We start from the raw sequence: 26,319 nt of genomic DNA, 5'->3' as shown, positions 1-26,319 counted from the left end.
TTAAAAGGAAAAGTGAATTCACTTTTTGTTTTTAGCAATATTAAAGGAACATAATTGTGCAATAATAAAATGTTCTTATCCATTCAAGCGTTTTATTACTGCACTATTGCTTGCATAACCCCTGCAAATAAAAGCAATGCACTGTCTATGCTGTACACAACTAGTGAGCCAATCAGCAGTGGCATATGCATAGCTGCTAATCATGGCCACGTTTAGTTCAAAATCTTCAGTGAACAGACTTTAAATAGTTGTTAAACTTGCTTTTCAGGGTTAAAGACATAGGTATAGACCAGCAATAGAAAAATGATTAAAGGGACATAAAGTCAAAATTAAACTATCATGGTTCAGATAGAGCATGCCATTTTAGTAGTGTTTTACTGCTCCAGAGCCTACCTAGGTATGCTTTTCAACCAAAGATACCAAAAGAGCAAGTCAATTTGATGAGAAGCAAATTGAATAATCTCTGCTTGCTCTATATGATCCTTAATTTGGACTTTCATATCCCTTTAAAGAAGCTTTTCAAACTCCTTGCATATATCAGCAATTAAGCACTACATTGCAAAATAAAGGTTTTAAAATAAAAGCAGTTCAGTGATCCACCCCATGAAAATCAATGGTCCTGTTCTCCTCTACTGTAGCCAGTAAGGGACAGAAATAAATTAGCTTGTTCACTATGCTAATCAATCACTATGTAAAATCTTGCAGGTTTAGGTAAATGTCATTATACTTGAGAGTCTGTAAACACACCCTGATTAGAATATAAAAATGTTTAATTATGCATAGTAAAAACAACTTTGCAATATACTTTACTTACTTATTTTGCCCCTTTATATAAATTTGGAAATGAGCACTGCGGAGTTCTCAAGGCTACCACGCTACATATTTGTTTCTAACTGGCCTCAGCAGATAACACTCCAAAACAATGCAAATTTTGCTCACATAATTACAGACTTGTCTACTCCAGTAGAAAGTCAAGATTGATTCCTCCAAATAAGACAAATAGTGGGTGGAGTTTGGTTATTGAAAAGCACTTGCAGTAAACAAGGCATTTTATTTTTAAAATGTTTAAACTTGGCTGATCTGTTATTCAACAGCAAGAATGACAGCCTATATGGTGGGAATGGAACAAGCAAACTTTTTAGAGAAATTTTACAGACAACACAGACAAAATACGATATAAATGTGTCATGCCATAATGTTTTATTGTACCTAATTAAACATTTCTTCTGTTAATATCCCTTTTATAGTCAACAATAATATTGTACTTTGTACCAGTGATTATTTCTCTGTATCTTATTGTAAGCAGCCTATGTTTGAGAATCTCCTGATGTAACAACTGATGTAGAATAGAAAAATGTTTGAATTGTACAAAATCTATTATTTTGTCAAAAGTTGCTGGAACAAACTTTAACCAACCTGCAAAATCTCAACAATATAGTAAATAACGCCTATAATTGTTAACCAGGAGATATTATTAGGCGCTAAAAACAATATTTTAAAGGCAATTGTTGGACATTTACTATGGCAGCTAAAAAACATAATTTATACTTACTAGATAAATTCCTTTCCTTCCTGGCAGGGAGTGTCCACGACTTCATTCCTTACTGTTGGGAAATACAACACCTGGCCACCAGGAGGAGGCAAAGACACCCCAGCCAAAGGCTTAAATATCCCTCCCACTTCCCCTATCCCCCAGTCATTCTGCTGAGGGAACAAGGAAAAGTAGGAGAAACATCAGGGTATAAAGGTGCCAGAAGAAATAATATAAAAAGGGAGCGGGCCAACAAAAGTAAATTACGGGCGGGGCCGTGGAGAGTCGACGACTTCATTCATTACTGTTGGGAAAACTATACCAAAGTTCCAGAGGACACAGAAGGAATAACGACAGGGAACATAAGAGGCGGGACCCTATTCTGAGGGCACCACAGCTTGCAAAACTTTTCTCCCAAAAGCTGCTTTGGCTGAGGCAAACACATCAAACTTGTAAAATTTTGAAAAAGTGTGTAAGGAGGATCAGGTAGGCGTCTTACAAATCTGATTCATAGAGGATTCATTCTTAAAAGCAGAGGAGGAAGCCACTGCTCTAGAAGAATGAGCCGTTATCCTCTCAGGAGGCTTTTGTCCCACTCTCTCGTAAGCTAAGCAGATGATACTCCTTAACCAGAAAGATAGGGACAGTGTTGTAGCCTTCTGCCCCCCACGCATCCCCAAATAGATAATAAACAAAGAGAAAGATTGTCTTTACTCCTTAGTAACCTGAAGATAAAACTTTAAGGCACGAACCACATCTATATTATGAAGCAAACGTTCCTTCACTAAAGAAGGATTAGGACACAAAGAAGGAACAGCAATCTATTGATTAATGTTACGATCAGACACCACCCTAGGGAAAAACCCTAATTTAGTATGTAAAACCGCCTTATCAGCATGGAAAACAAGATAAGGGGGGTCATATTGCAAAACAGAAACCTCAGAAACTTTGTGCGCAGAGGCAATAGCCAACAACAACAAAAAAGAACCTTCCAAGATAACAATTTAATGTCAACAGTATGCATAGGCTTAAACGGAGCCTGCTGCAAAACACGAAGAACAAGATTGAGGCTCCAAGGCGGAGCCCTAGATCTAAACACAGGTCTGATCTTAGTCAGAGCCTTAACGAAGTACTGCACATCCGGAAATTTGGCCAATCTTCTGTGCAGCAACACCGACAGGGCCGATATCTGTCCCTTCAGGGAACTAGCAGATAGACCCTTCTCCAGTCCATCCTGGAGAAAAGATACAATTCTGGCAACCTTAACCTAATGCCAGGAAAAGCCACACACTTTACACCAGTACAAGTAAGTCCCCCACACTTTATGATAGATATGACGAGTAACTGGCTTACAAGCTTGAATCAGAGTGTCAATAACACTCTCAGAAAACCCTTTCTTGGCTAAGACTAAGCGTTCAATCTCCACGCAGTCAGCCTCAGAGAATCTAGATTTTGATGTACCAGCAGATATCTGCAACAAGTTAACCTCCATTGAGGAGATGAGGACATCCCCACCAGATCCGCAAACCACGTCCTTCGTGGCCACAATGGAGCAATCAGAATCACTGGTGCTCACTCCTGTTTGTCCAGCACAATCTGTTGAGAGAGATCTGAATGGTCACCATTCCATTGTTTCAGCATGCATAGTTGTAAGGGTCTGAGATGGAATCTGGCAAAGGGAATTATGTCCATACAGGACACCATAAGTCCAATCACCTCCATACACTGGGCTACTAAGGGTCTCAAGGAGGCCAAGACATGCAGTAGTTAGCTTGCAACGTCTCTGATCAGTGAGAAATATTCTCATGGATATGGAGTCTATTATTGTCCCCAGAAAATTCCCCCTGGTACTTGGAAAAGTTTTCTTACTCAAAGTTTATCTTCCATCCATGTGATCGAAGAAGACTGAGAAGGGACTTAGAGTGTTCTTCCGCTAGACAGATGGTGTCTGTACTAAGATATCGTCCAGGTAAGGCGCTACTGCAATACTTTGTGTTCTGGCAATGGCTAGAAGAGCCCCCAGAACCTTCGTAAATATCCTTGGAGCAGTAGCTAGGCCAAACGGAAGAGCTATGAACTGGAAGTGTTGGTCCAGAAAGGCAAAGTTCAGGAACTGAAAATGTTCCCTGTGTATCGGAACGTGAAGGTATGCATCCTTCAGGTCTATGGTGGTCATAAACTGTCCTTCCTGAACCAGATGAAGGATTGACTGTATTGTCTCCATCTTGAAAGAGGGAACACTCAGAAATGTGTTTAGGCACATTAAGTCCAGAATTAGACGAAAAGTTCCCTGCTTTCTTGGAACCATGAAAAGGTTTGAATAAAACCCCAAACCTCTTTCTGCTGTAGGTACCGGGACAATTACTCCTAGAGAGGAGAGATCCTGTACGCAACCTAAAAACATAATTTATGTAAGAACTTACCTGATAAATTCATTTCTTTCATATTAGCAAGAGTCCATGAGCTAGTGACGTATGGGATATACATTCCTACCAGGAGGGGCAAAGTTTCCCAAACCTTAAAATGCCTATAAATACACCGCTCACCACACCCACAATTCAGTTTAACGAATAGCCAAGAAGTGGGGTGATAAGAAAAGAGCGAAAGCATCAAAAATAAGGAATTGGAATAATTGTGCTTTATACAAAAAAATCATAACCACCACAAAAAAGGGTGGGCCTCATGGACTCTTGCTAATATGAAAGAAATGAATTTATCAGGTAAGTTCTTACATAAATTATGTTTTCTTTCATGTAATTAGCAAGAGTCCATGAGCTAGTGACGTATGGGATAGCAAATACCCAAGATGTGGAACTTCCACGCAAGAGTCACTAGAGAGGGAGGGATAAAATAAAGACAGCCAATTCCGCTGAAAAATTAATCCACTACCCAAATCAAAAAAGTTTCAATTTTTATAATGAAAAAAATAAAAAATAAATAAAATTAAATTATAAGCAGAAGAATCAAACTGAAACAGCTGCTTGAAGTACCATTCTACCAAAACTGTTTCTAAAAAAGAGAAAACATCAAAATGGTAGAACATAGTAAAAGTATGCAAAGAAGACCAAGTCATTACTTCGCAAATCTGATCAACAGAAGCTTCATTCTTAAAAAGCCCAGGAAGTAGAAACTTACCTAGTAGAATGAGCCGTAATCCTCCGAGGCGGGAATCCACCCGACTCCAAAAAAGCATGATGAATCAAAAAGTTTAAGCAAGATGCCAAATAAATGGCAGAAGCATTTTGACCTTCCTAAAACCAGAAAAGATAAAAAATAGACTAGAAGTCTATCTGAAATCTGAATAGCTTCAACATAGAATTTCAAAAACTCTTACCATATCCAAAGAAAGTAAGAATCTCACCAAAGAAGTCTTAGGAAAACAATAATTCCTCCCTAATGTTTGTTAGAATTTACAACTTTAGGTAAGAATTGAAATGAGGACAGCAAAAACCACCTTATCCTGATGAAAAAATCAGAAAAAGGAGACTAACAAGAAAGAACAGATAATTCAAAAACTGTTCTAGCTGAAGAGATGTCCAAAAAGAACAATACTTTCCATGAAAGTAATTAATGTCCAGAGCAAGCATATGCTCAAATAGAAGACCCTGAAAAGCCTTCAGAACCAAATTAAGACTCCAAGGAGGAGAAAAACCTGAACAAAATGATGAATATCAGGAAGTAACACTGCCTTATCCTGATGAAAAATCAGAAAAGGATATTCACAAAAAAGAGCAGATAACTAAAAAACTCTTCTAGCAGAAGAAATAACCAAAAGGAACAATACTTTTCCAAGAAAGAAATTTAATGTTCAGAGAATGCATAGTTTCAAACGGAGGAGCCTGTAAAGCCCTCAACACCAAATTGAGACTCCAAAGAGGAGAGATTGAATTAACGACAGGCTTGATACGGACCAAAGCCTGTACAAAACAATGAATATCAGGATGATTAGCAATCTTTCTGTGAAAAAAGAACAGAAAGAGTAGAGATTTGTCCTATCAAAGAACTGAAGACAAAACCTTATCGAAACCAACCTGAAAAAAAAAATAAAATTCTATGAATTTTAAAAGAATGCCAAGAAAAGTAGGTCTTCCAGACTCAATAATAAATCTTTCTAGAGACAGATTTACAAGCCTGAAACATAGTATTAATCAATGAGTCAGAGAAACCTCTATGACTAAAAATCACGCGTTCAATCTCCATCAAATTTAATGATTTGAGATCCTGATGGAAAAAAATGGGCCTTGAGAAAGAAGGTCTAGTTTAAACGGAAGTGTCCAAGGTTGGCAACTGGCCATCCAAATGAGATCCGCATACCAAAACCTGAGAGGCCATGCTGGAGCCACCAGCAGAACAAACAAATACTCCATAAGAATTTTGGAAATCACTTTGGAAGAAGAACTAGAGGCGAAAAGAAATAGGCAAAAAGATAATTCCAAAGAAATGTCAATGCATACACTACTTCCGCCTGAGGATCCCCGGACCTGAATAGGCCCCTGGGAAGATCTTTATTCAGATGAAATGCCAACAGATCTATTTCTAGAAATGCTCACATCTGAAAAATTGAAAAACATATCTGGGTATGAGAGACCATTCTCCCGGATGTAAAGCTTGATTAACAGAGATAATCCGCTTCCCAAATATCTATACCTGGGAAAAAACCCACAGAATTTAGATAGGAGCTGGATTTAGCCGAAGCTAATATCCGAGATACTTCTGTCACAGCCTAAGGACTGATAGTCCTACCCTGATGATTGACATACACCATAGTTGTGATATTGTCTGAAAAACAATAAACGTCCCTTCTCCAAAAATAAAATAACTGAAAAACTCTGAGAATGCACGGAGTTCTAAAATATCAAATGGTAATCTCGCCTCCTGAGATTTCCAAACCCCTTGTGCTGACAGAGATCCTCAGATAGCCTCCCAACCAAAAAGACTCACATCTGTAGAGATCATGGTCCAGGTTGAAAGAAACGAAGAGACCTGTAGAACTAAATGATGGTGATCTTAACCACCAAATCAAGAGAGATAAATATTAGGATTCGAAGATTTAAAATGTGAAATCCTAGAATCCCTGCACCATAATTCAGCATAAAAGACTGGAAAGGTTCTTTCTATTGAAAATGAGCAAAGGGAATTGAATCCAATGCTGTGGCCATAAGACCTAAAACTTATATGCATATATAGCAACTGAAGGAAATAATAGAGACTAAAGGTACCGACAGACGGAACCCAATAAAATTGTTCCTTGTCTGATAGAGACAAAGACAGTGACACAAATATCTGGAAACCTAAAAAAGGTGAACCTTTTACGAGGAATCAAGAGCTTTTGAAAAAAAGATCCTCTAACTATGTCCTGGAAGAACAAAGTGAATCATATGAGATTCCGCATCCTCAGAAAATAATCTGAATGAAAACAGAAAAAAGAAAATATGCATTTATTGTATCTAATGAAAACAAATAATGCTATCACTGACCAAAAAAAGGCAAAATAGTTTGAATAAAACTCCAAAACCAAGTTCCTAAAAATAGAACTGGAAGAAATACCCCAGAAGATTCCAGGTCTGAGCAGCGCTTGAACCCCACAGGTGATCAGCCATGCTTCAACAGTACCCAAAATATATAGGAACGAAACACACAAAGAAAGTGTTAGCCTTACTGAAATAGCTGGAAAATAATAGAGAAAAAAGACTTCTCACAGACGGTTTATTCTGAACTTATTCTGTACCCAAAATCAAAGAAATTTGGACCGAATAGAACCAAATAAGTTTAAAAAAAGTCTTAACCTGCCTCTTACCAGCCAAGCTGGAATACGGCACGAACATCGCAATTTTAGGGAGCTGATTTTGAACTGACAAATTTCAAATTAAAAACATGTTACTTGGGAAAGAATTCAGGAATTTGTTCCGTAATAAGAACAACCAAACTAATATAAGCTTAAAGTTTTAGTCTAAGAACTCAATCTTGAAGCCCAGAGTAACAGTTAAGAATTGAATCCAATTATAAAACAAATAATTGATTATCTTAGTACAAAAGAAATATGGATTTTTAGAAATCACAGAATTCTTCTAGCTAAAACAGCTAAAGACATAGATAAAACCTCATTTGCAAAAAATATTCAATAAAATGAAGATACAAATGAAATTATTAGCATGATAGTCCAGTTAAAGGACCAGTTAATACACTGGACTTGCATAATCAATAAATGCAAAACAACAAGACAAATGCAGCAGCACCTAGTCTAGTAAATTTTGTCCCTTTAACAATGCTAAAATAAATCATAATCCGATACTTGATCTTAAAGTAAACAGAAAAAATGAAGCAATTGCAACATCATCCAAATAAATCACAGGTCCAAGAAAAGTACCTGAAACTAAATAATTTTCCATAAATAAGATACAACCATCTAAAGGAAAATAAATACTATTTTGCTATAGAAACAATAGCATAATTAGTAGGAGTAGAGATAGCCCCAATAAATTGGAGAACCCTCTAAATTGAATTTAACTGCCGGCAAAGAATATAGTTTAAAACCTTTGAAGAAGGAATAAAAGAAAATTCTCAGCCTATTCCATTCCCTAGTATGAGGAACTGGAAAAAAACCTCTGAAAACACAGAAGAATAAATAAGCAGAAATAAAATGTTAGCTAGTCTTGAAAAAGAACTAGTTACCTTAATATCCAAAATAATCAACACCTTTTCAACAAAGAACAAATGAACTTAAATAAAAAAATAAAAAAGTAGATTTGTTAGTGTCAATATCTGATGAAGAAAATTCTGAATGAGAAAAAACAGAATTTATGCTTACCTGATAAATTACTTTCTCCAACGGTGTGTCCGGTCCACGGCGTCATCCTTACTTGTGGGATATTCTCCTCCCCAACAGGAAATGGCAAAGAGCCCAGCAAAGCTGGTCATATGATCCCTCCTAGGCTCCGCCTACCCCAGTCATTCGACCGACGTACAGGAGGAAATATGCATAGGAGAAACCATATGATACCGTGGTGACTGTAGTTAGAGAAAATAATTCATCAGACCTGATTAAAAAAACCAGGGCGGGCCGTGGACCGGACACACCGTTGGAGAAAGTAATTTATCAGGTAAGCATAAATTCTGTTTTCTCCAACATAGGTGTGTCCGGTCCACGGCGTCATCCTTACTTGTGGGAACCAATACCAAAGCTTTAGGACACGGATGAAGGGAGGGAGCAAATCAGGTCACCTAAACGGAAGGCACCACGGCTTGCAAAACCTTTCTCCCATAAATAGCCTCTGAAGAAGCAAAAGTATCAAATTTGTAAAATTTGGCAAAAGTGTGCAGTGAAGACCAAGTCGCTGCCTTACATATCTGGTCAACAGAAGCCTCGTTCTTGAAGGCCCATGTGGAAGCCACAGCCCTAGTGGAGTGAGCTGTGATTCTTTCAGGAGGCTGCCGTCCGGCAGTCTCATAAGCCAAACGGATAATGCTTTTAAGCCAAAAAGAAAGAGAGGTAGAAGTTGCTTTTTGACCTCTCCTTTTACCAGAATAAACAACAAACAAAGAAGAAGTTTGTCTGAAATCTTTAGTGGCCTCTAAATAGAATTTTAGAGCACGGACTACGTCCAAATTGTGTAACAAACGTTCCTTCTTTGAAACTGGATTCGGGCACAAAGAAGGTACAACTATCTCCTGGTTAATATTCTTGTTGGAAACAACTTTCGGAAGAAAACCAGGCTTAGTACGCAAAACCACCTTATCTGCATGGAACACCAGATAGGGCGGAGAACACTGCAGAGCAGATAACTCAGAAACTCTTCTAGAAGAAGAAATTGCAACCAAAAACAAAACTTTCCAAGGTAATAACTTAATATCTACGGAATGTAAGGGTTCAAACGGAACCCCTTGAAGAACTGAAAGAACTAGATTAAGACTCCAGGGAGGAGTCAAAGGTCTGTAAACAGGCTTGATTCTAACCAGAGCCTGAACAAACGCTTGAACGTCTGGCACAGCTGCCAGCCTTTTGTGAAGTAAAACAGATAACGCAGAAATCTGTCCCTTCAGAGAACTTGCAGATAATCCCTTCTCCAAACCCTCTTGTAGAAAGGATAAAATCCTAGGAATTTTTATCTTGTTCCATGGGAATCCTTTAGATTCACACCAATAGATATATTTTTTCCATATCTTATGGTAAATTTTTCTAGTTACAGGCTTTCTAGCCTGAATCAGAGTATCTATTACAGAATCTGAAAACCCACGCTTAGATAAAATCAAGCGTTCAATCTCCAAGCAGTCAGTTGGAGAGAAACCAGATTCGGATGTTCGAATGGACCTTGAACAAGAAGGTCCTGTCTCAAAGGTAGCTTCCATGGTGGAGCCGATGACATATTCACCAGGTCTGCATACCAAGTCCTGCGTGGCCAAGCAGGAGCTATCAAGATCACCGAAGCCCTCTCCTGGTTGATCCTGGCTACCAGCCTGGGAATGAGAGGAAACGGTGGGAAAACATAAGCTAGGTTGAAGGTCCAAGGTGCTACTAGTGCATCTACTAGAGTCGCCTTGGGATCCCTGGATCTGGACCCGTAACAAGGAACCTTGAAGTTCTGACGAGACGCCATCAGATCCATGTCTGGAATGCCCCATAATTGAGTTATTTGGGCAAAGATTTCCGGGTGGAGTTCCCACTCCCCCGGATGGAATGTCTGACGACTCAGAAAATCCGCTTCCCAATTTTCCACTCCTGGGATGTGGATTGCAGACAAGTGGCAGGAGTGATCCTCCGCCCATTGAATTATCTCGGTCACTTCCTCCATTGCCAGGGAACTCCTTGTTCCCCCCCCTGATGGTTGATATATGCAACTGTCGTCATGTTGTCTGATTGAAACCTTATGAATTTGGCCTTTGCTAGATGAGGCCAAGCTTTGAGAGCATTGAATATCGCTCTCAGTTCCAGAATGTTTATCGGGAGAAGAGATTCTTCCCGAGACCAAAGACCCTGAGCTTTCAGGGGTTCCCAGACCGCGCCCCAGCCCACCAGACTAGCGTCGGTCGTGACAATGACCCACTCTGGTCTGCGGAAGCTCATTCCCTGTGACAGGTTGTCCAGGATTAGCCACCAACGGAGTGAATCTCTGGTCCTTTGATCTACTTGAATCGTCGGAGACAAGTCTGTATAATCCCCATTCCACTGTCTGAGCATGCACAGTTGTAATGGTCTTAGATGAATTCGTGCAAAAGGAACTATGTCCATTGCTGCAACCATTAATCCTATTACTTCCATGCACTGCGCTATGGAAGGACGAAGAACAGAATGAAGAACTTGACAAGAGCTTAGAAGTTTTGATTTTCTGACCTCTGTCAGAAAAATTCTCATTTCTAAGGAGTCTATTATTGTTCCCAAGAAGGGAACTCTTGTTGACGGGGAAAGAGAACTTTTTTCTATGTTTACTTTCCATCCGTGAGATCTGAGAAAGGCTAGGACGATGTCCGTATGAGCCTTTGCTTTTGACAGAGACGACGCTTGAATCAAGATGTCGTCCAAGTACGGTACTACTGCAATGCCCCTTGGTCTTAGAACCGCTAGAAGGGACCCTAGTACCTTTGTGAAAATTCTCGGAGCAGTGGCTAATCCGAATGGAAGTGCCACAAACTGGTAATGCTTGTCCAGAAAAGCGAACCTTAGGAACTGATGATGTTCCTTGTGGATAGGAATATGGTGGTACGCATCCTTTATATCCACCGTGGTCATAAATTGACCTTCCTGGATGGTAGGAAGGATCGTTCGAATGGTTTCCATTTTGAACGATGGAACCCTGAGAAATTTGTTTAGGATCTTGAGATCTAGAATTGGTCTGAACGTTCCCTCTTTTTTGGGAACTATGAACAGGTTGGAGTAAAACCCCATCCCTTGTTCTCTTATTGGAACTGGATGAATTACTCCCATCCTTAACAGGTCTTCTACACAATGTAAGAATGCCTGTCTTTTTATTTGGTTTGAAGATAATTGAGACCTGTGGAACCTTCCCCTTGGGGGTAATTCCTTGAATTCCAGGAGATAACCTTGAGAAACTATTTCTAGTGCCCAAGGATCCTGAACATCTCTTGCCCAGGCCTGAGCAAAGAGAGAAAGTCTGCCCCCCACCAGATCCGGTCCCGGATCGGGGGCCATCCCTTCATGCTGTTTTGGTAGCAGTGGCAGGCTTCTTGGCCTGCTTACCCTTGTTCCAGCCTTGCATCGGTCTCCAGGCTGGTTTGGGTTGAGAAGTATTACCCTCTTGCTTAGAGGATGTAGAAGTAGAGGCTGGTCCGTTTCTGCGAAAGGGACGAAAATTAGGCTTATTTCTAGCCTTAAAAGACCTATCCTGAGGAAGGGCGTGGCCCTTTCCTCCGGTGATGTCTGAAATAATCTCTTTCAAATCAGGACCAAACAGTGTTTTGCCCTTGAAAGGGATGTTAAGCAATTTTGTCTTGGAAGACACATCCGCTGACCAAGACTTTAGCCAGAGCGCTCTGCGCGCCACGATAGCAAACCCTGAATTTTTCGCCGCTAACCTCGCTAATTGCAAAGCGGCATCTAGAATAAAAGAGTTAGCCAATTTAAGTGCATGAACTCTGTCCATAACCTCCTCATACGAAGATTCTTTATCGAGCGACTTTTCTAGTTCTTCGAACCAGAAACACGCTGCCGTAGTGACAGGAACAATGCATGAAATTGGTTGAAGAAGGTAACCTTGCTGAACAAACATTCTTTTAAGCAAACCCTCTAATTTTTTATCCATAGGATCTTTAAAACACAACTATCTTCTATGGGAATAGTAGTGCATTTGTTTAGAGTAGAGACCGCCCCCTCGACCTTAGGGACTGTCTGCCATAAGTCCTTTCTGGGGTCGACTATAGGAAATAATTTCTTAAATATAGGGGGAGGCACAAAAGGTATGCCGGGCCTTTCCCATTCCTTGTTTACTATGTCCGCCACCCGCTTGGGTATAGGAAAAACATCGGGGGGCACCGGAACCTCTAGGAACTTGTCCATCTTACATAATTTCTCTGGAATGACCAAATTGTCACAATCATCCAGAGTAGATAATACCTCCTTAAGCAGTGCGCGGAGATGTTCTAATTTAAATTTAAATGTTACAACATCAGGTTCAGCTTGTTGAGAAATTTTCCCTGAATCTGAAATTTCTCCCTCAGACAAAACCTCCCTCCTGGCCCCTTCAGATTGGTGTGAGGGTATGTCAGAAGCGTTATCATCAGCGTCCTCTTGCTCTTCAGTGTTTAAAACAGAGCAATCGCGCTTTCTTTGATAAGTAGGCATTTTAGATAAAATATTTGCAATAGAATTATCCATAACAGCCGTTAATTGTTGCATAGTAATAAGTATTGGCGCACTAGATGTACTAGGGGCCTCTTGTGTGGGCAAAACTGGTGTAGACACAGAAGGGGGTGATGCAGTACCATGCTTACTCCCCTCATCTGAAGAATCATCTTGGGCACTATTATTATCTGTGGCATCATTGTCCCTACTTTGTTTGGACACCATGTCACAATTATCACATATATTTAAATGGGGAGACACATTGGCTTTCATACATATAGAACATCGTTTATCTGATGGTTCAGACATGTTAAACAGGCTTAAACTTGTCAACAAAGCACAAAAAACGTTTTAAAATAAAACCGTTACTGTCACTTTAAATTTTAAACAGAACACACTTTATTACTGAATATGCGAAAAAGTATGAAGCAATTGTTCAAAATTCACCAAAATTTCACCACAGTGTCTTAAAGCCTTAAAAGTATTGCACACCAAATTTGAAAGCTTTAACCCTTAAAATAACGGAACCGGAGCCGTTTTTACATTTAACCCCTATACAGTCCCAGGAATCTGCTTTGCTGAGACCCAACCAAGCCCAGAGGGGAATACGATACCAAATGACGCCTTCTATAAGCTTTTTCAGTGGATCTTAGCTCCTCACACATGCATCTGCATGCCTTGCCTTCCAAAAACAACTGCGCATTAGTGGCGCGAAAATGAGGCCCTGCCTATGACTAGAGAAGGCCCCCATCTGAAAAAGCTGTCCATATAGTGCCTGCCGTTTTTTAACAACAATCCCCAAGATTATAATAACTATAAAGTGCTATAATCTATCAAATATGCTTAGCAAGTAATCGTTTTAGCCCAGAAAAATGTCTACCAGTTTTTTTAAGCCCTTATAAAGCCTTTATTCTTATACTTAATCTAAGAAAATGGCTTACCGGTCCCCATAGGGAAAATGACAGCCTTCCAGCATTACCAAGTCGTGTTAGAAATGTGGCCATCATACCTCAGGCAGAAAAGTCTGCCAACTGCTTCCCCCAACTGAAGTTACTTCATCTCAACAGTCCTGTGTGGAAACAGCAATCGATTTTAGTAACGTTTGCTAAAATCATCTTCCTCTCACAAACAGAAATCTTCTTCTCTTTTCTGTTTCAGAGTAAATAGTACATACCAGCACTATTTTAAAATAACAAACACTTGATTGAAGAATAAAAACTACATTTAAACACCAAAAAACTCTTAGCCATCTCCGTGGAGATGTTGCCTGTGCAACGGCAAAGAGAATGACTGGGGTAGGCGGAGCCTAGGAGGGATCATATGACCAGCTTTGCTGGGCTCTTTGCCATTTCCTGTTGGGGAGGAGAATATCCCACAAGTAAGGATGACGCTGTGGACCGGACACACCTATGTTGGAGAAAAACATCATCAGAGAAGGATAAATTAGTATGTTGTTGGTCATTTGAAACTTCAATAATTAAAAAAGAAGTTTGAAAAAGACCTTAAAATGTTATTAGAAGGCACGAAGTCAGACAAAGCCCTTAAAATAGAATCAGAAAAATATTCTTATAAATCTTCTAAGTATTTCTTGTACATAAGATGTAAAAAGAATAGCAATATATAAAGCATAAATACTAATGGATTCTGCATATAAAAGTTTAACATGAAACTTATAACAAACCATAGCTAAAGATAAACATTCATAACATTGAAAATAAATTAACTTAGCTTTGGTAGGACTGAACTCAGTCAACGGAATCCCTTAGCACGTTTTGAAACAGGAACAGTGAAATCTTGCAATATGTAATAGAAAAAAAAAAAAAAAATTTAAAGCAAAATTATCAAATTCCTTAAATGACAGTTTCAGGAATGGGAAAAAATGCAAAATAATAAGCTTCTAGAAACCAGAAGCAATAAAAAAGTGAGGTTTTAATAATGTGAGGAAAAAAAAAAAGAAAAAAAAAAGATGCCCAAATTTTTTGGCGACAAATACGACGCCCACATCATTGGCGCCAAATACAACGCCCATAAATTTGGCGCCAAATATGACGCCACATCCTCAGACGCCGAAACCGACGCCCACATTTTTTGGCGCACAAAAATGTCTGAATACGCATGCGTCAAAAAATGACGTTAACAGAATACAACTTCCGGCGTCAACTACGGCGCCGGAAATGACAATTTTTTGCGCCAAAAAAGACGCAATAAAAAGAAACATTTTCTGCCCCCGCGAGCCTAACAGCACGCAGGAAAAAATGGTCAATTGAAAATTTTCAAGGTAAAAGAAAAAATAAATTGAAATGCATTATCCCAAATAATGAAACTGACAGTCTGAAATTTAAAGGAATACTGATTATCCTGAATCAAGGCAAATATAAGTTTATAGACATATATTTAGAACTTTACATATAAAGTGCCCAACCATAGCTTAGAGTGTCACAAAAAATAAGATTAACTTACCCCAGGACACTCATCTACATATAGTAGATAGCCAAACCAGTACTGAAACGAGAATCAGTAGAGGTAATGGTATATAAGAATATATCGTCGATCTGAAAAGGGAGGTAAGAGATGAATCTCTACGACCGATAACAGACAACCTATGATATAGATTCCGTAGAAGGAGACCATTGAATTCAAATAGGCAATACTCTTCTTCACATCCCTCTGACATTCACTGCACTCTGAGAGGAAAACCGGGCTCCAGCCTGCTGCGAAGCGCATATCAACGTAGAATCTAGCACAAACTTACTTCACCACCTCCATGGGAGGCAAAGTTTGCAAAACTGAATTGTGGGTGTGGTGAGGGGTGTATTTATAGGCATTTTAAGGTTTGGGAAACTTTGCCCCTCCTGGTAGGAATGTATATCCCATACGTCACTAGCTCATGGACTCTTGCTAATTACACGAAAGAAAAGGCAGTCCTCTTTTCTGGTCTTGTAGACAGTCTAGAGAGTAGGAATCTGCCCCTAGGCGGATGAGATTTGAATCCTATCCGGTATCCCTGAGATACAATCTCCAGGACCCAAGGACCCTGTACATCCTGGAACCAAGCATCTGAAAAAAAAGAGACAGTCTACCCCCTACTCAATCCGATCCCGGATTGGGGGCCTCCCCTTCATGCTCATATGTTCTCGGCGGGCTTCTTAGTCTGTTTGGACTTATTCCAGGACTGAGCCGGCTTCCAAGTACTCTTGGGTGCTCTGACTTGTATGAGGATTGCTGTCGTGATTTATCAGAACGAAAAACATAATTTATGTAAGAACTTACCTGATAAATTCATTTCTTTCATATTAACAAGAGTCCATGAGCTAGTGACGTATGGGATATACATTCCTACCAGGAGGGGCAAAGTTTCCCAAACCTTAAAATGCCTATAAATACACCCCTCACCACACCCACAAATCAGTTTAACGAATAGCCAAGAAGTGGGGTGATAAGAAAAAAAGTGCGAAGCATATAAAATAAGGAATTGGAATAATTGTGCTTTATACAAAAAAATCATAACCACCACAAAAAAGGGTGGGCCTCATGGACTCTTGTTAATATGAAAGAAATGAATTTATCAGGTAAGTTCTTACATAAATTATGTTTTCTTTCATGTAATTAACAAGAGTCCATGAGCTAGTGACGTATGGGATAATGACTACCCAAGATGTGGATCTTTCCACACAAGAGTCACTAGAGAGGGAGGGATAAAATAAAGACAGCCAATTCCTGCTGAAAATAATCCACACCCAAAATAAAGTTTAACAAAAAACATAAGCAGAAGATTCAAACTGAAACCGCTGCCTGAAGAACTTTTCTACCAAAAACTGCTTCAGAAGAAGAAAATACATCAAAATGGTAGAATTTAGTAAAAGTATGCAAAGAAGACCAAGTTGCTGCTTTGCAGATCTGGTCAACCGAAGCTTCATTCCTAAACGCCCAGGAAGTAGAAACTGACCTAGTAGAATGAGCTGTAATTCTTTGAGGCGGAATTTTACCCGACTCAACATAGGCAAGATGAATTAAAGATTTCAACCAAGATGCCAAAGAAATGGCAGAAGCTTTCTGGCCTTTCCTAGAACCGGAAAAGATAACAAATAGACTAGAAGTCTTACGGAAAGATTTTGTAGCTTCAACATAATATTTCAAAGCTCTAACAACATCCAAAGAATGCAATGATTTCTCCTTAGAATTCTTAGGATTAGGACATAATGAAGGAACCACAATTTCTCTACTAATGTTGTTGGAATTCACAACTTTAGGTAAAAATTCAAAAGAAGTTCGCAACACCGCCTTATCCTGATGAAAAATCAGAAAAGGAGACTCACACGAAAGAGCAGATAATTCAGAAACTCTTCTAGCAGAAGAGATGGCCAAAAGGAACAAAACTTTCCAAGAAAGTAATTTAATGTCCAATGAATGCATAGGTTCAAACGGAGGAGCTTGAAGAGCTCCCAAAACCAAATTCAAACTCCATGGAGGAGAAATTGACTTAATGACAGGTTTTATACGAACCAAAGCTTGTACAAAACAATGAATATCAGGAAGAATAGCAATCTTTCTGTGAAAAAGAACAGAAAGAGCGGAGATTTGTCCTTTCAAAGAACTCGCGGACAAACCCTTATCTAAACCATCCTGAAGAAACTGTAAAATTCTCGGTATTCTAAAAGAATGCCAAGAAAAATGATGAGAAAGACACCAAGAAATATAAGTCTTCCAGACTCTATAATATATCTCTCGAGATACAGATTTACGAGCCTGTAACATAGTATTAATCACGGAGTCAGAAAAACCTCTATGACCAAGAATCAAGCGTTCAATTTCCATACCTTTAAATTTAAGGATTTCAGATCCGGATGGAAAAAAGGACCTTGAGACAGAAGGTCTGGTCTTAACGGAAGAGTCCATGGTTGGCAAGATGCCATCCGGACAAGATCCGCATACCAAAACCTGTGAGGCCATGCCGGAGCTATTAGCAGAACAAACGAGCATTCCCTCAGAATCTTGGAGATTACTCTTGGAAGAAGAACTAGAGGCGGAAAGATATAGGCAGGATGATACTTCCAAGGAAGTGATAATGCATCCACTGCTTCCGCCTGAGGATCCCGGGATCTGGACAGATACCTGGGAAGTTTCTTGTTTAGATGAGAGGCCATCAGATCTATCTCTGGGAACCCCCACATTTGAACAATCTGAAGAAATACCTCTGGGTGAAGAGACCATTCGCCCGGATGCAACGTTTGGCGACTGAGATAATCCGCTTCCCAATTGTCTACACCTGGGATATGAACCGCAGAGATTAGACAGGAGCTGGATTCCGCCCAAACCAAAATTCGAGATACTTCTTTCATAGCCAGAGGACTGTGAGTCCCTCCTTGATGATTGATGTATGCCACAGTTGTGACATTGTCTGTCTGAAAACAAATGAACGATTCTCTCTTCAGAAGAGGCCAAAACTGAAGAGCTCTGAAAACTGCACGGAGTTCCAAGATATTGATCGGTAATCTCACCTCCTGAGATTCCCAAACTCCTTGTGCCGTCAGAGAACCCCACACAGCTCCCCAACCTGTGAGACTTGCATCTGTTGAAATTACAGTCCAGGTCGGAAGAACAAAAGAAGCCCCCTGAATTAAACGATGGTGATCTGTCCACCACGTTAGAGAGTGCCGAACAATCGGTTTTAAAGATATTAATTGATATATCTTCGTGTAATCCCTGCACCATTGGTTCAGCATACAGAGCTGAAGAGGTCGCATGTGAAAACGAGCAAAGGGGATCGCGTCCGATGCAGCAGTCATAAGACCTAGAATTTCCATGCATAAGGCTACCGAAGGGAATGATTGAGACTGAAGGTTTCGACAGGCTGTAATCAATTTTAGACGTCTCTTGTCTGTTAAAGACAAAGTCATGGACACTGAATCTATCTGGAAACCCAGAAAGGTTACCCTTGTTTGAGGAATCAAAGAACTTTTTGGTAAATTGATCCTCCAACCATGATCTTGAAGAAACAACACAAGTCGATTCGTATGAGACTCTGCTAAATGTAAAGACGGAGCAAGTACCAAGATATCGTCCAAATAAGGAAATACCACAATACCCTGTTCTCTGATTACAGACAGAAGGGCACCGAGAATCTTTGTGAAAATTCTTGGAGCTGTAGCAAGGCCAAACGGTAGAGCCACAAATTGGTAATGCTTGTCTAGAAAAGAGAATCTCAGGAACTGATAATGATCTGGATGAATCGGAATATGCAGATATGCATCCTGTAAATCTATTGTGGACATATAATTCCCTTGCTGAACAAAAGGCAATATAGTCCTTACAGTTACCATCTTGAACGTTGGTATCCTTACATAACGATTCAATAATTTTAGATCCAGAACTGGTCTGAAGGAATTCTCCTTCTTTGGTACAATGAAGAGATTTGAATAAAACCCCATCCCCTGTTCCGGAACTGGAACTGGCATAATTACTCCAGCCAACTCTAGATCTGAAACACAATTCAGAAATGCTTGAGCTTTCACTGGATTTACTGGGACATGGGAAAGAAAAAATCTCTTTGCAGGAGGTCTCATCTTGAAACCAATTCTGTACCCTTCTGAAACAATGTTCTGAATCCAAAGATTGTGAACAGAATTGATCCAAATTTCTTTGAAAAAACGTAACCTGCCCCCTACCAGCTGAACTGGAATGAGGGCCGTACCTCCTGAGGATGAAGGATCAGGCTTTTGTTCTTTGTTGAAACGAAAGGAACGAAAACGATTGTTAGCCCTGTTTTTACCTTTAGACTTTTTATCCTGTGGTAAAAAAGTTCCTTTCCCACCAGTAACAGTTGAAATAATAGAATCCAACTGAGAACCAAATAATTTGTTTCCCTGGAAAGAAATGGAAAGTAGAGTTGATTTAGAAGCCATATCAGCATTCCAAGTCTTAAGCCATAAAGCTCTTCTGGCTAAGATAGCCAGAGACATAAATCTAACATCAACTCTAATAATATCAAAAAATGGCATCACAGATGAAATTATTAGCATGCTGGAGAAGAATAATAATATCATGAGAATCACGATTTGTTACTTGTTGCGCTAGAGTTTCCAACCAAAAAGTTGAAGCTGCAGCAACATCAGCCAATGATATAGCAGGTCTAAGAAGATTACCTGAACATAGATAAGCTTTTCTTAGAAAAGAATCAATTTTTCTATCTAAAGGATCCTTAAACGAGGTACCATCTGATGTAGGAATGGTAGTACGTTTAGCAAGGGTAGAAATAGCCCCATCAACTTTAGGGATTTTGTCCCAAAATTCTAACCTGTCAGGCGGAACAGGATATAATTGCTTAAAACGTTTAGAAGGAGTAAATGAATTACCCAATCTATCCCATTCCTTAGCAATTACTGCAGAAATAGCATTAGGAACAGGAAAGACTTCTGGAATAACCGCAGGAGCTTTAAAAACCTTATCCAAACGTATAGAATTAGTATCAAGAGGACTAGAATCCTCTATTTCTAAAGCAATTAGTACTTCTTTAAGTAAAGAGCGAATAAATTCCATCTTAAATAAATATGAAGATTTATCAGCATCAATCTCTGAGACAGAATCCTCTGAACCAGAAGAGTCCAAAGAATCAGAATGATGGTGTTCATTTAAAAATTCATCTGTAGAGAGAGAAGATTTAAAAGACTTTTTACGTTTACTAGAAGGAGAAATAACAGACAAAGCCTTCTTTATGGATTCAGAAACAAAATCTCTTATGTTATCAGGAACATTCTGCACCTTAGATGTTGAGGGAACTGCAACAGGCAATGGTACATCACTAAAGGAAATATTATCTGCATTAACAAGTTTGTCATGACATTTAATACAAACAACAGCTGGAGGAATAGCTACCAAAAGTTTACAGCAGATACACTTAGCTTTGGTAGATCCAGCAGGCAGAGGTTTTCCTGTAGTATCTTCTGGCTCAGATGCAACGTGAGACATCTTGCAATATGTAAGAGAAAAAACAACATATAAAGCAAAATAGATCAAATTCCTTATAAGACAGTTTCAGGAATGGGAAAAAAATGCCAAACATCAAGCTTCTAGCAACCAGAAGCAAATGAAAAATGAGACTGAAATAATGTGGAGACAAAAGCGACGCCCATATTTTTTGGCGCCAAATAAGACGCCCACATTATTTGGCGCCTAAATGCTTTTGGCGCCAAAAATGACGCCACATCCGGAACGCCGACATTTTTGGCGCAAAATAACGTCAAAAATGACGCAACTTCCGGCGACACGTATGACGCCGGAAACGGAAATGAATTTTTGCGCCAAAAAAGTCCGCGCCAAGAATGACGCAATAAAATGAAGCATTTTCAGCCCCCGCAAGCCTAACAGCCCACAGGGAAAAAAGTCAAATTTTTGAGGTAAGAAAAAATATGATAATTAAAGCATAATCCCAAATATGAAACTGACTGTCTGGAAATAAGGAAAGTTGAACATTCTGAGTCAAGGCAAATAAATGTTTGAATACATATATTTAGAACTTTATAAATAAAGTGCCCAACCATAGCTTAGAGTGTCACAGAAAATAAGACTTACTTACCCCAGGACACTCATCTACATGTTTGTAGAAAGCCAAACCAGTACTGAAACGAGAATCAGTAGAGGAAATGGTAAATGTAAGAGTATATCGTCGATCTGAAAAGGGAGGTAAGAGATGAATCTCTACGACCGATAACAGAGAACCTTATGAAATAGACCCCGTAGAAGGAAATCACTGCATTCAATAGGCAATACTCTCCTCACATCCCTCTGACATTCACTGCACGCTGAGAGGAAAACCGGGCTCCAACTTGCTGCGGAGCGCATATCAACGTAGAATCTAGCACAAACTTACTTCACCACCTCCCTTGGAGGCAAAGTTTGTAAAACTGATTTGTGGGTGTGGTGAGGGGTGTATTTATAGGCATTTTAAGGTTTGGGAAACTTTGCCCCTCCTGGTAGGAATGTATATCCCATACGTCACTAGCTCATGGACTCTTGTTAATTACATGAAAGAAATTAGACTATTGTCGTCCCTTAAGCCTAATCTTTGTATCCTGCGGTAGGAAGGCACCTGGACCGAATAAAATCTTCCTCTTCAAAGGAAGAGAAAGGAGTCTGGATTTAGAAGTCATATCCGCAGACCAAAACTTTAACCAGAGAGTCCATCGGGCTAGGACTGCAAAGCCAGAAGCCTTTGCATTTAGGTGAATAATCTGCATATTCAAGTCACAGATGGAGTTAGCAATTCTCAGAGCTTTAATTCTCTCCTGAATATCCTCAAGGGGAGAGAGTCGCCACCTCAATGAGCTCCGACAGAGTCGCACCAGTAGGTAGCTGTTCCAGCAACCTCGACTACAGCTGCCGCCGGTTGAAATAAAAACCTTGTATGTTGAAACATCTTCCTCAGAAAGTTTCCATTTTCTTATCCATAGGCTCTCTAAAAGAAGAACTATCCTCCAGGGGATAATAGTACGCTTAGCCAGCATAGAAATAGCGCCATCAACCTTAGGGATGGAGCCCCACAAATCCAATTGGGAGTCAGTGACCGGGAATAATTTTTAAAACTAGACGAGGGGGAAAAAGTTCCTATTCTTTCCCATTCGTTACTAATAATGATCGCTATTTTAACTGGCACAGGTAAAGTCTTCATAAACCCTGTCTAATTTAGGGATATTAGGTTCCTCAGGTAGTTTAGCCTCTGGAACCTCTAGCATAGACAGAACCTTCTTTAATAAAAAAAGCTGATGCTCAATTTTAAATCTTAATCTGAAGGAGGTTTAGAAACTGAAGTCTCCGACTCAGAAAGTTCACCCTCTGAAGCTACAGAGTTTAACTCATTCTCGGATAGCTGGGACATAATAGCTAAATCCAAAAAATATTTAGATGACTCTAGGACAGGAGAACTATGTTTAACCTCTTTCGTTTGCTAGAGGGAGGTAAGGCACTCAGGGCCGCAGACAACGCCGATTGTAACTGTGCGGTAAAGCCTGCAGGAAAAAAGCCCCCTCCAGAGAGGATTAGTTGAGCCACGGGGAACTGCATGTGTAGCGGGTAGTATAGAAAGGGTAGTAATCTCTTGGAACATAAATGAGAGGTAGATGTCTCAGAGGGGCTAATAGCGCTATGAGTATTAGCAGGCTTGTCTCCCTTCGTAGACTTTAGAACAGTGCTTAGGCAAATGGAACAAAATTGAGCAGGCGGGCAAACTACGGCCTTCTCACAATATAAACAGGAACCTTCTAATGTAGTATCAGAGTCCTCCATAGCCAAGTATATATCCACAGAAGGACAAACAAAAAACGCTTTTATTTAAAAAAACAGCACCTTTATAATCCCAATGGCTGGCGCACTCACCACCTCCTAGACCCAGACAGCTAACAGTGAAACGCTCTCCTTAGGAGTGATGTCCGCAGCAGGATCGTAGGAAAATGAAAAGACCACACCCGGTCACGTGGTGCATAGGACAGGACTTCCCCTCGTATGAAAAAGGTGCTAAGCTATTGTGAGCTGCGCAACACTCAAAAATGAAAGTGAAACCTGTTTGTTTCAAGCAAAAAGCACACAGTCTATGAGCCCAAAAACTCTCACATTTAAGCAGTTATAAATAACCCCTAGCTGCTCAAATAATCTCCCTGAAGGAGATATTAACCCTTGATCCTATCGAGGCATAAAGGAGCCACACTGTGACCCTGTATAGCAAAAATGTATATAAAGAACGGTCTTACCCGCCAGGATCCATGCTGTGGAACAGGCACAGCCTCTCTCAAGTCTGACAGTCTTGCAGTGACGCTCTGACATGGACTTGAGTGTGTAACAGCAAGCAGTGAAACTCGTCAACACTGATTGCTCAGGAGCTGTTAGGCGACAGTCTGAATAGGTTCGAAGAAAAACTCATCAATACTCTCACTGAGAGGTTGACATGATTACTTAAAACTCCAGTCCTTTCTTGAAGGGAACATACCCTTTACAGGACTACCCAAATCTTCTGACACTTCTCTGCCACCTCCTATAGTGACAAAAGGAAAAGAATGACTGGGGATAGGGGAAGGATATTTAAGCCTTTGGCTGGGTGTCTTTGCCTCCCTCCTCCTGGTGGCCAGGTGTTGTATTTCCCAACAGTAAGGAATGAAGTCATGGACTCTCCCTGCCATATGGAAAGAAAAACATAATTTATGCTTATGTGATAAGTTTCTTTCATGGTGGTAAGAGTCCACAATCCATTACTCTTGGGACTTACTCTACCACTAGGAGGCGGCAAAGATCCTAAACCCCAAGAGCCCTATAAACACCCTCCCACCTAAAACCCCAGTATAACATATAGTCAAGGAAAGTGAGGTACGAAAAAGGAAATAAGAAATAACACTTTCCAAAAAAGAAGTTTAATATCCACATTATGCATAGGTTCAGAAGGAGGAGGCTGCAAAACCCTTAACACTAAGTTAAGATTCCATGGAAAAAATAAAGGCCTTCCAAACATTATAACTTCTCCTAGTAGCAGGCTTACGAGCATGAATTAAGGTTTAAAATCAGAGAATCAGATAAACCCCTATGTCTAAAGATTAACTGTTCAATTTCCATGCTATCAAGTTCAGAGACTTTGAAACAGAAGGTCTGACTGCAGAGGCCAACTTGTCATTTGAATTAGATCTGCATACCAAATCTTGAAAGGCCAAGCTGGGGCAATCAGGATTACTGAAGATTTCTCTAGGCTTATCTTAGAAATCACTCTGGGTAGAAGTACCAGTGGACGAGTCAGATAAGCAAGCTGACATGACCAAGAGACTACTAGAGCATCCATTAACACTGCTTGAGGATCTCTGGACCTTGTAAAGTACCTGGGAAATTTGTTGTTCAAACGAGAGGCCATCAGATCTATCACTGTGATTACCCACAATCTGATTCAACACATCTTGGTGAAGAGACCACTCCTCTGGATGTAGAGACTGATGACTGAGAAAGTCTGCTTCCCAGTTGTTCACTCCTGGAGTATGAATCGCAGTAACTAGACAGGAATTGATTTCTGCCCATGACAAATTCGAGACACCTCCCTCGTGGCTCCCTGATGGTTGACATAAGCCACTGCTGTGACAATGTCTTTCTGGAAACAGAGATGAGACTCTCTTCAACAAAGGCCAAGCTTGAAGAGCCCTGAAAATTGCACAGATTTCTATAAAATTTATAGGCAACCTCACATCCTAAGGATCACAAACTACCTAAGCTCTCAAAGACCGCCAAACAGCTCCCCAACCTGAGAGACCTGTAGTGATCACAGTCTAGGTAGGATGATAATCCAACCACAAAGTAACTTGTATTGTGATCCAAAAATATCTTGGCACTTCGAATGAAGCATACAAAGCTGAAGAGGTCTCGTGAAAATGAGCAAATGGAATTGCATCTGAAGCTGCAATCATAAGACCTAGAACTTCCATGCAAAGAGCAAGGTAAAAGAGAGACTGAAGGTTCAAACAGTCTGACACCAATCTTAACGTTCTCTGCTCTGTTAGAGTAAGACTCATGGAGACGGAATCTATTTGAAAACCCCGAAAAGTTACCATTGTTTGAGGAATCAAAGAACGTTTTGGAAAATTGATCCTCCAAACATGTTGGTGTGAGATTCTGCTAAGGGAAAAGATGGAGCTTGAACGAAGATGTTGTTCAGGTATGGAAGACCTGCAATACCCAGAGTTCTGATTACAGACAAAAACATTAAATGCTTACCAGATAATTTCCTTTCCTTCTGTATGAGGAGAGTCCACGGCTTCATTCATTACTTGTGAGAATACAGAACCTGGCCACCAGCAGGAGGCAAAGACACCCCAGCCAAAGGTTTAAATACCTCCCCCCACTTCCCTCATATCCAAGTCATTCTGCCAAGGGAACAAGGAACAGTAGGAGAAATATCAGGGCAGAAAGGGTGCCAGAAGAATAAACAAAATTTAGGTCTGCCCAGCGGAGAAAAACAGGCGGGGGTCGTGGACTCTCCTCCACGGCTTCATTCATTACTTGTGGGAAACATATATCCAAGCTCTAGAGAGGAACACTGAATTAAAACGGGTAAAAGAGAGGCGGACCCTTATTCTGAGGGCACCACAGCCTGCAAAACCTCTCTCCCAAAAAGTCAAATTTGTAAAATTTAGACAATGTATGTAAGGAGGACCAGGTAGCCACCCTGCAAATCTGCTCCATAGAGGCCTCATTCTTGAAGGCCCAAGATGAAGCCACAGCTCTAGTTGAATGAGCCGTAATCCTCTGAGGAGGCTTATGTCCCGCTGTCTTATATGCTAAGCGAATACTCCTCCAAATTATGAAGTAACCTTTCCTTCGATAACGAAGGATTAGGACACAAGGAAGGAACCACAATCTTCTGATTGATGTTACGATCAGAAACTACTTTAGGAAGAAAGCAACCCAGTACGAAGAACAGCCTTATCAGCATGAAAAACTAGGTAAGGAGGCTCACATTACAAGGCCGCCATCTCAG

The 26,319-nt window shown here is 40.1% G+C and overlaps 1 protein-coding gene across 1 annotated transcript in view; it reads right to left on the bottom strand.

Annotated features, from left to right (window-relative positions):
• Positions 1 to 26,319, bottom strand: part of ZRSR2 (zinc finger CCCH-type, RNA binding motif and serine/arginine rich 2) — a 284,610-nt gene that overhangs the window by 39,236 nt on the left and 219,055 nt on the right. The window lies entirely within an intron of this gene.

The sequence above is a fragment of the Bombina bombina genome, chromosome 3, assembly GCF_027579735.1.
Source record: "Bombina bombina isolate aBomBom1 chromosome 3, aBomBom1.pri, whole genome shotgun sequence".
In the NCBI taxonomy this organism is placed as follows: domain Eukaryota; kingdom Metazoa; phylum Chordata; class Amphibia; order Anura; family Bombinatoridae; genus Bombina; species Bombina bombina.
Note: the sequence above shows the minus strand (reverse complement) of the source record. Positions and strands in the feature narration are given on the sequence as shown.